Below are 12516 nucleotides of genomic sequence, written 5' to 3' on the forward strand. Positions count from 1 at the left end.
TTTCGAATGCGAGATTTGGCATGATTGATTGCACTCAATTGGGATGCTCAGTAATAACGTCTGATGTCTGGTAACGCGATGCCCCCATCGTACCAGGGCAGTGTCAATTTCGCTAGGGCAATGCGAGGACGCCTGCCCCATATCAACTGCCTCTGTAGGCTCTCTATCTCACGAAAATAACTGGTAGGTACGAGATCGAGCGTATTTTGGAGGGCATATAGAAATCGGGGTAGGGAAATCATCTTGAAAAGAGCTGCCCTCCTGACCGGGGACAACGGCAGGCCACTTCAAGCCGCTACGTCGGATTTAAGCCGAAGAAGCGGAGGAAGCAGGTTACGTTCATACCGAACTGCAGGGTCCAGCGATATGAAAATCCCCAAATACTTAAAACCAGTCTGCGATATCTGTATCGGGCAGATACGCGGCAAGGGGGGTACATCCCCAGTGAGCGCATAAACACTAAATTTGGCCCAATTGATCACCAGACCGGAGTTCTTTCCGAATGAGCTAAGTACATCAAACAGTACCCCCAGTGACTTCCAAGGGGAAGTGAGGTATAATAGAATGTCGTCTGCATACAGCGATATGCGTCTTCAAAGTCGGGGGTCCACCTAATACCTTTAAGCAACGATTCCCACCGCCAAGCAGCTAGGGGTTCTAAAGCGAGCGAGAAGAGCAGTGGAGATAAAGGGCACCCCTGTCGTGTACCCCTCCCAAGAACAAAGGATTCCGAGACCCTGCCGTTAACCACCACCTGGGCCAGCGGTTCCTCATAAAGGAGGTTAACCCAACCGATAAACCCTGGGCCAAAACTGAACTTCGCGAGAGCAGCCCACAAATATGGCCATTCCACAGTATCGAAGGCCATCGTGGTATCCAAGGAGACCAAGATGGCCGGCTCACGCAACACCTCTGCTCTCGCCAGGACGCCATGAAGACGACGCAGGTTCAGCGCAGTGTTGCGGTGAGGAATAAACCCGGACTGATCCGGGTGTATCAGGTCGCCGATCACCTTTATTAGCCGATTTGCCAGCAGTTTTGCCAAGACCTTAGGTTCGGCATTTAAAAGTGATATCGGTCTGTAAGATGCACATAGGTCCCGGGGTTTCCCTTCTTTATGAATTACAACAATGGACGCATGTCTCTGGTCTCGGGGAAGGGACCCGACATCTCGCAACTCCAGAAACATCTCACAGAGATACGGCGCCATTTTGTCCGGACACAACTTACACAATTCAATGGGGATACCATTTGGGCCCATAGCTTTTCCCGAGCGGATGGAGCGAACAGCGAGCGCTATTTCATCGTTGGAAAATTCCGCCTCCATAAGCTCTCTGTCAGAATCAGACAAGCAAGGCAAGGCAATATCTCTAAGCAACAAATGCGAGTCCTCCTCCGGTCTGTCTGAGACTGGCGCACACACAATTTTTGGAAATAGTGTGCGAAACCCTCCACTATCTCCACAGGATCAACAACTCGCACTCCATCCGCTCTCTCTATAACAGGCACAACACGATTCAATCTTTCCTTTTAATCCACCCAGGCAATCAGCTTCCCCGCTTTATCTCTGACATCATACAGTTGCCCCTGTTGCTCACGACTCATAGCCTTGGCCGAATCAGTCACCAGAGCTCTATAATCAAACTGTTTGAGGTTTAGAGCGTGTAGCTTATCCTGCGTGGCACCAGACTACCAACTCTCCTTCCAAATCAGTGATTTCAGACTCTAGTCGTACTACCTCCTCATTCTTACTTTTCATTGCACAACCAGTCAACAACAGAGTTTGACCACGGATTACCGTCTTGAAGGCTTCCCATAGTGAGATGGAGGAGGACACCGACCCCACATTTTCAGTGAAATAATGATCAATAGACTTAATCACGCCCGCCCGGGTTTTAGGATTACGAAGATGCCAGGGATTAATCGGGGCCACTCGACCCCCGGCTCCCAGCTGAATATCAATGGAGAGCCACAGTGGGGAGTGGTACGAAACACCCCTGGCTAGGTGTCTAACCTCTCTCACCGAAACGGCTTGCACCGCCGGCATAAGGACATAATCAAGCCTAGCAAGGCTCCCGTGTGCACCAGAATGAAAAGTGTATTGTGCCTGTCCAGGGTGCATCAGCCTCCAACAATCCACCAGACCCAATGTCTCCAGGAAGTTACCCAGCCAAGATTGTGATCTCGCAAGATCCCTCGGGGGGCTGCGGTCCTCTCTATCACATACAACAGAGTTGAAGTCTCCACCCACAACTAAAATCCCCTCGGGAACCCCAACACCACTTTCCCCAAATCAGCAAATGTCGTAGTTTGTAGACCTGGCGGAACATACACAGATAGTATGGAAATCGTCTTCCCCTCCCACCTGCCCGTGATAGCAGCATACCGCCCCCTATCGTCTAGGATAGTATCATCTATTTCCAAGGGGAGGGATTTCCTAACAAGAACACCAGCCCCCCTCGACCCAGTAGTGAATCCCGAGTTTGCGACTAGACGATAACCTCGCCTATTCATTGCGTGGCATGTGTTCCCTATCAAATGCGTTTCCTGTAGCAACACCACATCAGGGGAAAGACGTTTCAAAAACTATAGTACTAACCCCCGTTTTATCCTGTCCCCCAAACCGTTAACATTCCAACTTAGTACCCTCAACCCCCTACCCCATCCCAGAAATGAAGGCAGACTCCCTCCCACAGCGAAACAAACACAAAAGTCAAAATATGCAGTGATACGTTGCCTCTAAACAAAACAAAATAAAGCGAAGTTACCCCCACCACCCCCAAAGAAATTCCCTGAACACCCCCCCCACCCTGCACCCCTGCGTTATACCAAATAGCCACCCCAACTTGCAGTGTGCCTATCGCCCTAACATGAAACTAGTCTACAAAAAGGAGAAAAAACCCTGGAAGGAGGAAGAGTCCCGTCTCCCCTACCGCCTCTAGGTATATATGATTGTATGTACAAACACAAAAAGTCATCAAACCACTGCCGCAAAGTCCGTATACTGCACGTGCCGGTCATCACTCACTACTCCTGTTCCAATGGGCCACCATCTGCGCCCCCCGATTGCTCCGGACGGTCTCGATGTGTCGGTAGAGTATCGAGCCAGTCACTAACGACCTCAGGCCGATCAAAAAAGAGCGCCCGTTCATTGTATTCGACGCGTATTCGAGCAGGAAAGAGCATAGCATATTTCAAGCCCATGTCTCTCAATCTCCGTTTCACCCCCATGAATCCCATCCTCTGCTTCTGTACCGATTGAGTAAAGTCTGGGTAGAAGCCAACCGTCACATTCTCGAATTTCATGGGGGCATTGGCCCGCGATGCCTGCAGGATAGCGTCTCTATCCCTAAAATTTAAAATTCTGGCTATTATGGGCCGTGGCAGGGCGCCCGGTTAATGTTTCCCACCCGGAACTCTGTGGGCACGTTACACCGCAAAAAAGTTACTGAGGCCCTTAGGGGCCAGATGATTCAATATCAGGTCCTCCACGAGGAGATCTGTCGTCAACTCAGTGGACTTCTCCGGAACCCCGATGATGCGTACGTTGTTGCGCCTTGCTCGACTTTCGAAATCCTCCAGCTGGCGGGCAAACTGATCTTTAGAGGATCGTAGATTACGAACCTCTGTTTGAAGATCGGACATGTCGGTCGTAAGGCTGGCGGTCTTGATATCCAAAGACTTGACCCGTTCATTGGTCTTCGCCAGATCAGTCCTGATCAAGTTGACATCGATAGCCACCGTGTCAAGCTTTAGAGCCAATGTCTCGTATTGCTGGCCCATGGATGTCTTCATGCTCACAATGGCACCCATGACTCCTCCGTCGCTGAGGAGCCATCTCCGGTCTCGTCCGAGGTTTTACCAACACCACTGGGGGATCCTTTAGGGCGAGTGTAGCGATCCATAATATTTGATTGAATGGCACCCCCTCGGTGCGCGACTTTGGTCGTCCATTTCTCGCCTTCTGGCTTGCTCGCCATGTTGAGTGACGCACCCCGGAGGGGTCTTTGGGACCTGGTGTGAATGGCTCCTCACAAGTCAGGCTTAGAGAAGTCTAGATACGAGGCGCAGCGGGCAAGCGTACAACCCGAAGTTAGTCCATGGGCCAACGAAGTCAGATGGCAGCTGGTTTCAGTAAACAAGATCCAAAAACGAAACCGAAAGTACTTCAAGGGCACAAGTCGACTTCCACTGGCCGTTGTTATTCAATTGCCTCCAGGGTATCTCGGGGACTCGAGTCCCGGGCTGCTCCTCGGTGCAGGCCACCAACTTTCGGAGTGGAGTAAGTCCGGTTCCCGGCATCCAAATCGATTCCTGAAAACAGCTTCTATGTCAGCAGGGTCATGTCCTTAATAACCCGTTGTCTGTATCAGGATTAGTGACAGGATATATCCGGGAGGCGGCGAGGGTCTCGGGAGCCCTTTGCTCACGCGACCATCTTGGATGCGCACTAAGCTCCTCCCCCCGGCCAGAGATTATTATTTGTAATTCAATGACTCTTTTTAGGATTCAGTCTGAGCCTTTTGTACATGGTTGAACAATGGTTTTCTGGTACCCGATCAGCAACATCTCCTAACACTTTTGCTGGGTTTCAGAGAGGAGGACGATAACAAATAGACCAATGCAGCAGCTGTGAGGTCAGGGGAGGGACATGAGCATTGAGAGGGACAGCTGGACAGCGTCATCCTGTGAATGGCTTATTAGGGGTTAATACATTTGTATGACAATGTGAAAACTAGGCCTTTTAGGATTTTAATTAATTAAAGACTGGCACATGTAGTCAGAGGTGTAGCTAGCAGTGGTGCAGCAGCTGTAGTGACACTGGGGGCCATGAGCTTAAGGGGGCCTACGTCTCTCCAATTTGCGTCTGTTTTTCATTGCAAGACTAGGTTATGGGCCAAAGCATAGTTTCCTTCTTTGGTGTCCACATGTCAAATTAGTGCTCCAAGCACACATGTTGCTTTTGGTGTCCTTAGTGCAGCATTCCATACACATATGTTATCTTTGTTTATGAATGGTTAAAAAAGATCCCGTACCTAAAATGAGAAGCTAAGCGAGAATTTAGTTTGCTTCTGATATTACATGTGTGGTATTACTCAAGTTTAAACACACGTCTGTATACTTTTTTATTTAGGAACAAGATTTGGGGCAATTTTACTAAAACTCAGCATGGAAGAACCAGTGCAAAAACTATTTTTTACATAAGTCAACTGTGTAGAAATAGCCCTTATATTGACAAATCGCATTTCTGCTAATTTCGGCCAGTGCAAACGTGAATGTAATTTTTCTCCTCATGGTCGGTGTAGATGAAAGTGCAAAACTGCCTTGTTCAGGTCAGTGTTACACCACACAATGCTCTTTCACTGGCTGAATTTGCACCTTCACAAATGATCATGTGATGGAATATTGGCGTGTTTCTTTGATATTTTAGTGATAACCATCATATGGACTATTTCTGAATCTGGAAGCAACACATCTACTTAGAAAGTGCATATTTTGAGTAAAATTGCAGAAGGGCACAGGAGTCTGTTTTTAAACTAGTAAGCAGACTATATAAATATGATTAATCGGAATACACCAGAGCACACCCAATCAATATATCTATAATCCAATACGTGATAAGGCAAGCAATGGAGGAGATTCTTCCTCATGATATGTTTCCAGTAAGTCCTTAATCCAATGTCCTTTCAAAAATACTTCAACCACACGCCTGAATCAGGTCTTTTGACTTTTATAGCCAAAAAAACGAAGAAGTAAGGACTTACTGGAAACATATCACGAGGAAGAATCTCCTCCATTGCTTGCCTTATTACCTATTGGATTATAGATAAAGTGATTGGGTGTGCTCAGGTGTATTGCGATTAATCATAGTTCCAGACCCCATAGGTCTAGAGATAAAAATACCACGGTGGGTGGGTATTAATAACGCCATTTGAGCACCCAATACTAAATCATTTGAAAGTTCACATCTAGACTTAGCATGTCAAGAGATGTGCAGACCAATTAACAAACCCCCACGTTGTTCTTTGAATGAGACTATGTCAATATATTTCCTTTGTTCTGACAGGCATGCTATTTTGGCAACAAGAGTTTAATTTAAGTTTCATGCACAGTCTCTGTAATCAAGTGATGTTCTTTTATAAATGTAATAAACCATTAAAGACTAACTAGTCACTTTCGTATCATACAAGCGGACCACTTAAAAATGATGTTACGAGGCTGTTCTGCATTCCCCAAGGTTTTTAACTTGAAATTACATTGCCTATGTTTAACTAGCATTTTAGTAGTGATTATTTAAGAATTTTAATACCCTGAACATACTTGTATCACCTTCAATTTGAATAAGTTGGCCTTTCAGTCAAAAAGGTTTTGTTAGGTTGAGCATTCGAGACCTCTTGTATATACTTTAGTATATACTTATATACATTAGTATATACTTATATGTGTATGTACTTTGTGGGCTCTGGAGATAAGCCCTAGGACTTGTCAGCCCTAGGATTTGTACTTAGGGACTTTTTTCTTTCTGTTCCACAGCATCTATTTAACTGTCTTGATAGAAAACAACCAGTAGAGGTCATAAAATATCAGAATTGCTTTCTGCTGACAGACTTTCTTTTTTAAATTTTTCTGGCAACTGCCTCTATTTAACTTTATTGAGAGAAAACGACCAGCAGAGGTCAGTAAAATACCAGAATCAATTTAGCATTGTCTAGAATCCAGTCCATAGAAATTGTTTTCCACAAGCCCCCGCAGACAATAAGGGTTTTTCAAATCTTGTATTATTAGTGATATGACCACCCAAGGCCCTGATTTTATAATAAAAACAGAGCTTTGGACTATACCATTTCCCACTGATAGGCAATATTTCTCTCCATGTGTTCCCACACCTGGCTTGTCACACAGTTTGGTGCTTACTTTCCCTCCATGTTAAAGAACAGTAGATATTTCAGCACCCGGGCTAATGTGCTGCATCGCTGAATACATATAAAGTCCCAAAGGCGAGACCGATTGCATTGCAAATGCTTGTTTTTCAACTTGTGGTCACCGCTGACTCACTGGCGCCACTTAGTGGCCATTGAAATCAAACTCTTCAAAGCACCGAGATGCTTAGACAAATTAATTAGAGGAGAACCGTAGCACATCTAAGGCAAAAGGGTGCCTTAGACATCAGTTGCTTGCTCAAAGAGGGAGCAGAAGACAGCAGTAATTATTTTGCCTTTGTTTACTTAGGAGCCTGCAATGCCCTCAGATGGAAATTCCATTTGCAGTGGCAGCCCAGAATTCCGCCACTTGCTGAACTCTGCTGAATTTCACTGAGTTTTTAGGTAACTCCGCGAGCTCCGGCCACCCCTTATATAAACCGTGTCTTGCCCCTCAGGGGCAGAGGACAGAATTCCAACAGAGTCCTGAAACAGAGGCAGCAGCCTAGAGTAAAGTTTACACCTATGATGCGGCCCACCTAACTATGCACCCCAGATATGTGGTCCATTGCTAATACCTGAGATCACTAATATATCCCTGTGTTCACAAAGTGAGGGTAGGCCTAGATAGATATATTAGTTGCCATGGTTGGTTTGTTCATTGTATATAGCCTACTAGTAATGTTGATTACGTTGCTCAGTTTTATTTATTTACTTATCGCAGCAAACATACTTCAAAATAGAATACGATATTTTCAATAAATATATCGCAAACTTCCTTCAAGTCTTTCTTTTGTTTACTATGGACATAAATGAGTAAAAAATCCAAAGGTGATGATCTGTTTCCACTGTTTACTTGTGGTCTGGAGGTTCATGTTCTAGGTTTTATGAAATCACCTGCCACTCTGGTAAGGTTAGGAGTTAAGGTGAGGCACTGTGAGCAAGTTGGATTTGGGTCTACAGGTATTGACATGGTAGAGAGACTCAGCCCTTACATTCTGATGTCCTGTTATCCTAAAGCACAGCAGTAGTGCTGGTGTGTGCCCATTATAACCTTACATCTACTACCAGACACGTCCCTGGTGTTGTGGATATAACCTCCACAGGATTTTAGGAGCACCACATTTTTTCTGTTGGTTGACCTACAAAAAAGGATTCCCCATATTTGTTTCCAATACTGATTAAAGAATGATGCAGCTGCAGTCTATACTAATTACTAACAATTGCAGTCCTGCAGTCTTTGCACATGTAACTTTACATGGCTTTGGTGTTTGTGAGGCAGTGACTTTACCTTTGTGATCCTACTATTCGGCAGGAAATTGGTACATGTATTGATGAATATTTTGTTCTTAATGAGGGGAGCGAAATTGAAATCCAGGGAGTCTGGGATGCCTTCAAGGCTATTATTAGCGGTCACCTCATATTAGTAGCAGCAGAACGTACGAGACTGAACAGGCTGGCGATCTAGCAGCTAGAGGCAGAGTTTTAGAGGTTAGATGCGGAGCATCTTCAACACCCTTTACGCCACACAATAGTACATTTATCACTGCCCAGGGACAGCTATGTGTGCATTACATGAATAAAGCAGAGCTTTTGATGCTCCACCTTAGGAAATGCTCATAAATCGGTATGCACCCTGAGGGGAAACAGGGAAAAGGAATACATTCTAGATGACAGTGGGTCTCACCTCATGGATGAGGACAAGAAGGCAGACGCATTCCACCATTTCTATAAGACTCTCCATATTAGTACATCCTATTACTTTGACTGTTGGCAGACCTTCCCAGACCAGGTTTGTCTTTTACAGCTTACTGAGACCCAAAGACCATGTTTTGAACATCCCATTAAGGCAGTAGAAGTAAGTCTGGCTATCAAATCTCTGAAACCTAACAAAACACCTTGCCCAGCTGTCCTCACAGCTCAGTTCTATAATACATATGCCCACCAGACTTATCCCATAGCTTACGAAGTACTTCAATCACTGTAATGGGTCAGGGACCATCACTTAGATCATAGGGGAGACTGTGATGATGATTATATCATAGCCTGGTGAAGACCCGTCCCAATGTGCATCATATCACCTGATAGCCCTTCTTAACACAGACACAAAGCTTTATACAGGGAATCTGGCCACCCATCTTAACACCTTCACTGCTAAAGGAATTTTCCTCCTGTGCTGGCCCCGATTTAAATGGGTGTGGTTGTGACGGAACCATTCTGTCATCAGCACAGCCCACCTGTGACTGATGACGGAATGGTTCCGTCACAAGCACCGAAGGGGTTAATGATGTGCTTCCCAAACTAATCCACCCTTACCGGAGAGGATTCATACATAGACAGCAGACGTACAACAATCTCCGATTGGCCATCCACATAACAGAGAAAGATAATCTCAAAAAAGTTCCTTTTTAGGTCTCGCCTGAGCATCGCATGCACTGCTGTGCGAGACATTTAGTAAGTGGGTTTACAAAGTGCTACCACACGCTTTTGCTAGCCTCAAGCTTGTGGTTACGTGCATGGGCACGCACGCAGCCGCCATCTGCCTTTCTGTCATACCTCAATAAACACATTGCTTGTGGCACCCTTCTACCGCGATCACTTTTACTTTTTCCTGCTCCCGCGCACGCGCGCATCACTAACGTGTTTTTTTTCAACTTGCGAGGCGCGCGTGCTTGTTTTTTTAACTTTCCCTTTTGCCGCCTCTACACTGCATTCCTCATTAACTTTTGCGGCCGCGGGGCCGCGCTTGTATTTCAGTGCTTGTGTTTTAATGTTACATGTCCTCTCCAGGTGTGTTGGCCCCTGTGGCCCAAATAAAATTCACCAAGACAACATCTCACAGAATTCCCCTAGTTAAATTGAAACCCAGAAGTGGAAAGTTGTCTTCCTGGGACATGAAGTCAGACATAGAATCCAGATCTCATGCAGTGGCTTTTGCTTATTTGCACTGTTCGGGAAATGAAGCTGTACTAAATTACATCTTAAGTGCTGTAAAGGTACGATCTAATTATTGAATTTTTTCCTCATCATACTGTTGTTCTTAATATTTGTTTTTAGCAATTTTAACAAATTGTTGTCTTTTTTTATAGTGTATTATACTTTATCTGTCTTTTTGCTGTGACTTTTATGGCTCAGTAGAGTCGAATAAAGTATCTTGATGATGATTGAGTCATCCTAATCATCATACATCACCCCTCCATGCTGGGAGTGTAGGGAAGACTGACTCACTCACATGCCAAGACTTTCTGATCAGCTGAAGCCCTCCCACTGAAGCTCTATCTATCTAAGGTGGCCGGAGTTGAGAGTTTTTTTAACAAGGTCCTGTATATTCAATGAATAGCCATCTTAATTTATGTTTCTTGATGTAACGTTCAGGTACATGACTACCAAGTTTTATTATGGGTGACATTTCCATTTCTTCAGGCATTTTGGGGCCGATTCCGAAAATGCCCTCCGAATAGCCGTACGGAGCTTTTTTCCCATATGATTCGTGTGGAGAATTGTACCCGTACGTACGACCTAGAACGATGTGTACCCAAAGCAATTCTCCGTACGAATCGTACCGAAGACCGTACAACTCACTGATCCGTACGAATCGCATTCGGAACACGCAGTATGCGATGTCAGTACGGATCGAAGGTGTATTTTCCGACCCAGCAAGTACGAATCGTATCGACAACACTCCGTACGACTCTTTTTCTACGGGAGCTTAAAACATCCGTAAAAGCAGATTTCGCCTCGAAATGCGTACAAAACGGAGCCCCCCCGGGTACGGTGCATACACCCCATGATAGCAGGGGTACGGTGTGTCGGGGTACGGTGCATACACCCCTGGATTTCAGGGGTACGGTGCGTATGTCCCCGTGCGTACATCCCATGAATGTTGGCGTACGGCGCATAGGGGTACGGTTCGTACCCCCCAAGGCCGTAGGTGTACGGTGCATACAACCCGTGCGTACACCCCTTGCGTTTAGGGATACGGTGCGTATGTGAATGTGTGGCTCTCCATACCAATTGACTATATGCGACGTGTTCCGTACGAATCGCGTATTCTTTACCCGGCCCGAATCGTACTTGGCGGGTCGTAAGGCATGTTTACGAATTGTACGGTTCACTGTGAGAGTCTAATTCGTACGCATTTAGCCTTGTTTTTCGTACGGTTCGCACGGATTCGGACGTATTACTATCCTACGGATCGTACTACGAGATTCGAACGGATTTGTACGATTTGTATGGCAACGGCTTCGAATACGAATCGTTGTACGGATCCGTTTCCTGAATACGAATTGCCCCCTTTGTGGTAATAGTAACATACAGCCCGGCAACGTTTCCCAGCTCCATGTTTGATGAGCTGCGCCAGTGCAGAGGTTTTTCAGACAACAACAGGAGACGAAACAAGCATTTGCATAGCCAATAGGTCTCGCCTTTCGGACCTTATAAGTGTTTAGTTATCCAGCACAATATCCTTGGTGCAACAATATCAAGTGTTGCATGGCTAAACACTTATAAGGTACCAAAGGCGAGACCTATTGGATATGCCAATGCTTGTTTTGTCTTTGGATTCTAAGAATGTCTTTGACAGGGTGGATTAGGATTTCCTATGTCGGTCACTCTAGAGAAAGGATTTTGTCTCAAGCTTTTTGAAGATGATCTTTGTAAGTTATGCCACTCCCATGGCTAGGGTTACAGTGAATGGCCTTCTTTCACCACCCTTTCCATTCTCCAGAGTCACAAGGCAGGGATTTACCTTTCCACTACTGCTATTTGCCCTTTCTATCATACCACTGGCCTGCCTAATATGACAATCCCGGGACATGATGGGTATAATGTTTGGCCTGTGAGAATTTAAAATTTTGGTATTTGCTCTCCTTTGAATAAAAAGATTTAACTGAAAAAAGAGTATCTCCAGGAATATTTGTGAACAGGGTTGAACCTTTTCCACAGCAGGGGCTTCATTATTTTTAGTCCCAAATATATCTAATTAATTATGATCATGCACTGACTTTACAGGACTAATTAAGCTCACAATGAACGATAATTAAGAACATCCAGAAGAGTGTGAGATGTGCCACCTTCTTCACTTAGCTTGATCTATAGGCTGCTTAGCATCTGCTTACTTTAAGGTTTGAAGATGAATGGAAGACTGCCTTTTGTACTTCATTTAGTCATTTGAATATCGGGTCATACCTTTTGGGTGGGATGCATCAGCAGTGTTTCAAATATTCATGGAATTCATATCCCAGACAACTTGATTCAATATGTGGTCAATATAGGAATTTTTTCTTGGTTTTTCGTTATTGACTACAGATTGACCACAGATTTCATAGCACGTTAGTCCTGTCCAGGTTAAGCCAACACCAACTTTTTTTTGTGAACCTGCAAAATGTGAGCTCAAAAAGGAATAGTTTGAATGGTGAGCAGGCAAAATATCGAAAATAAAATATCGCCCTACATTAATATCGAGGTGACAATATCGAAGGGACATAATATCAATGTTAAGAATATCGATGGACAGAATATCGACCCTAAGGTAAGTAATATCGATTTTTTTTTATATCGATGTAAGTAATATTGAAGTTAGTAATATCGACATCAA

This window comes from Lissotriton vulgaris, chromosome 1_2 (genome assembly GCF_964263255.1).
Source record: "Lissotriton vulgaris chromosome 1_2, aLisVul1.2, whole genome shotgun sequence".
Classification (NCBI taxonomy): domain Eukaryota; kingdom Metazoa; phylum Chordata; class Amphibia; order Caudata; family Salamandridae; genus Lissotriton; species Lissotriton vulgaris.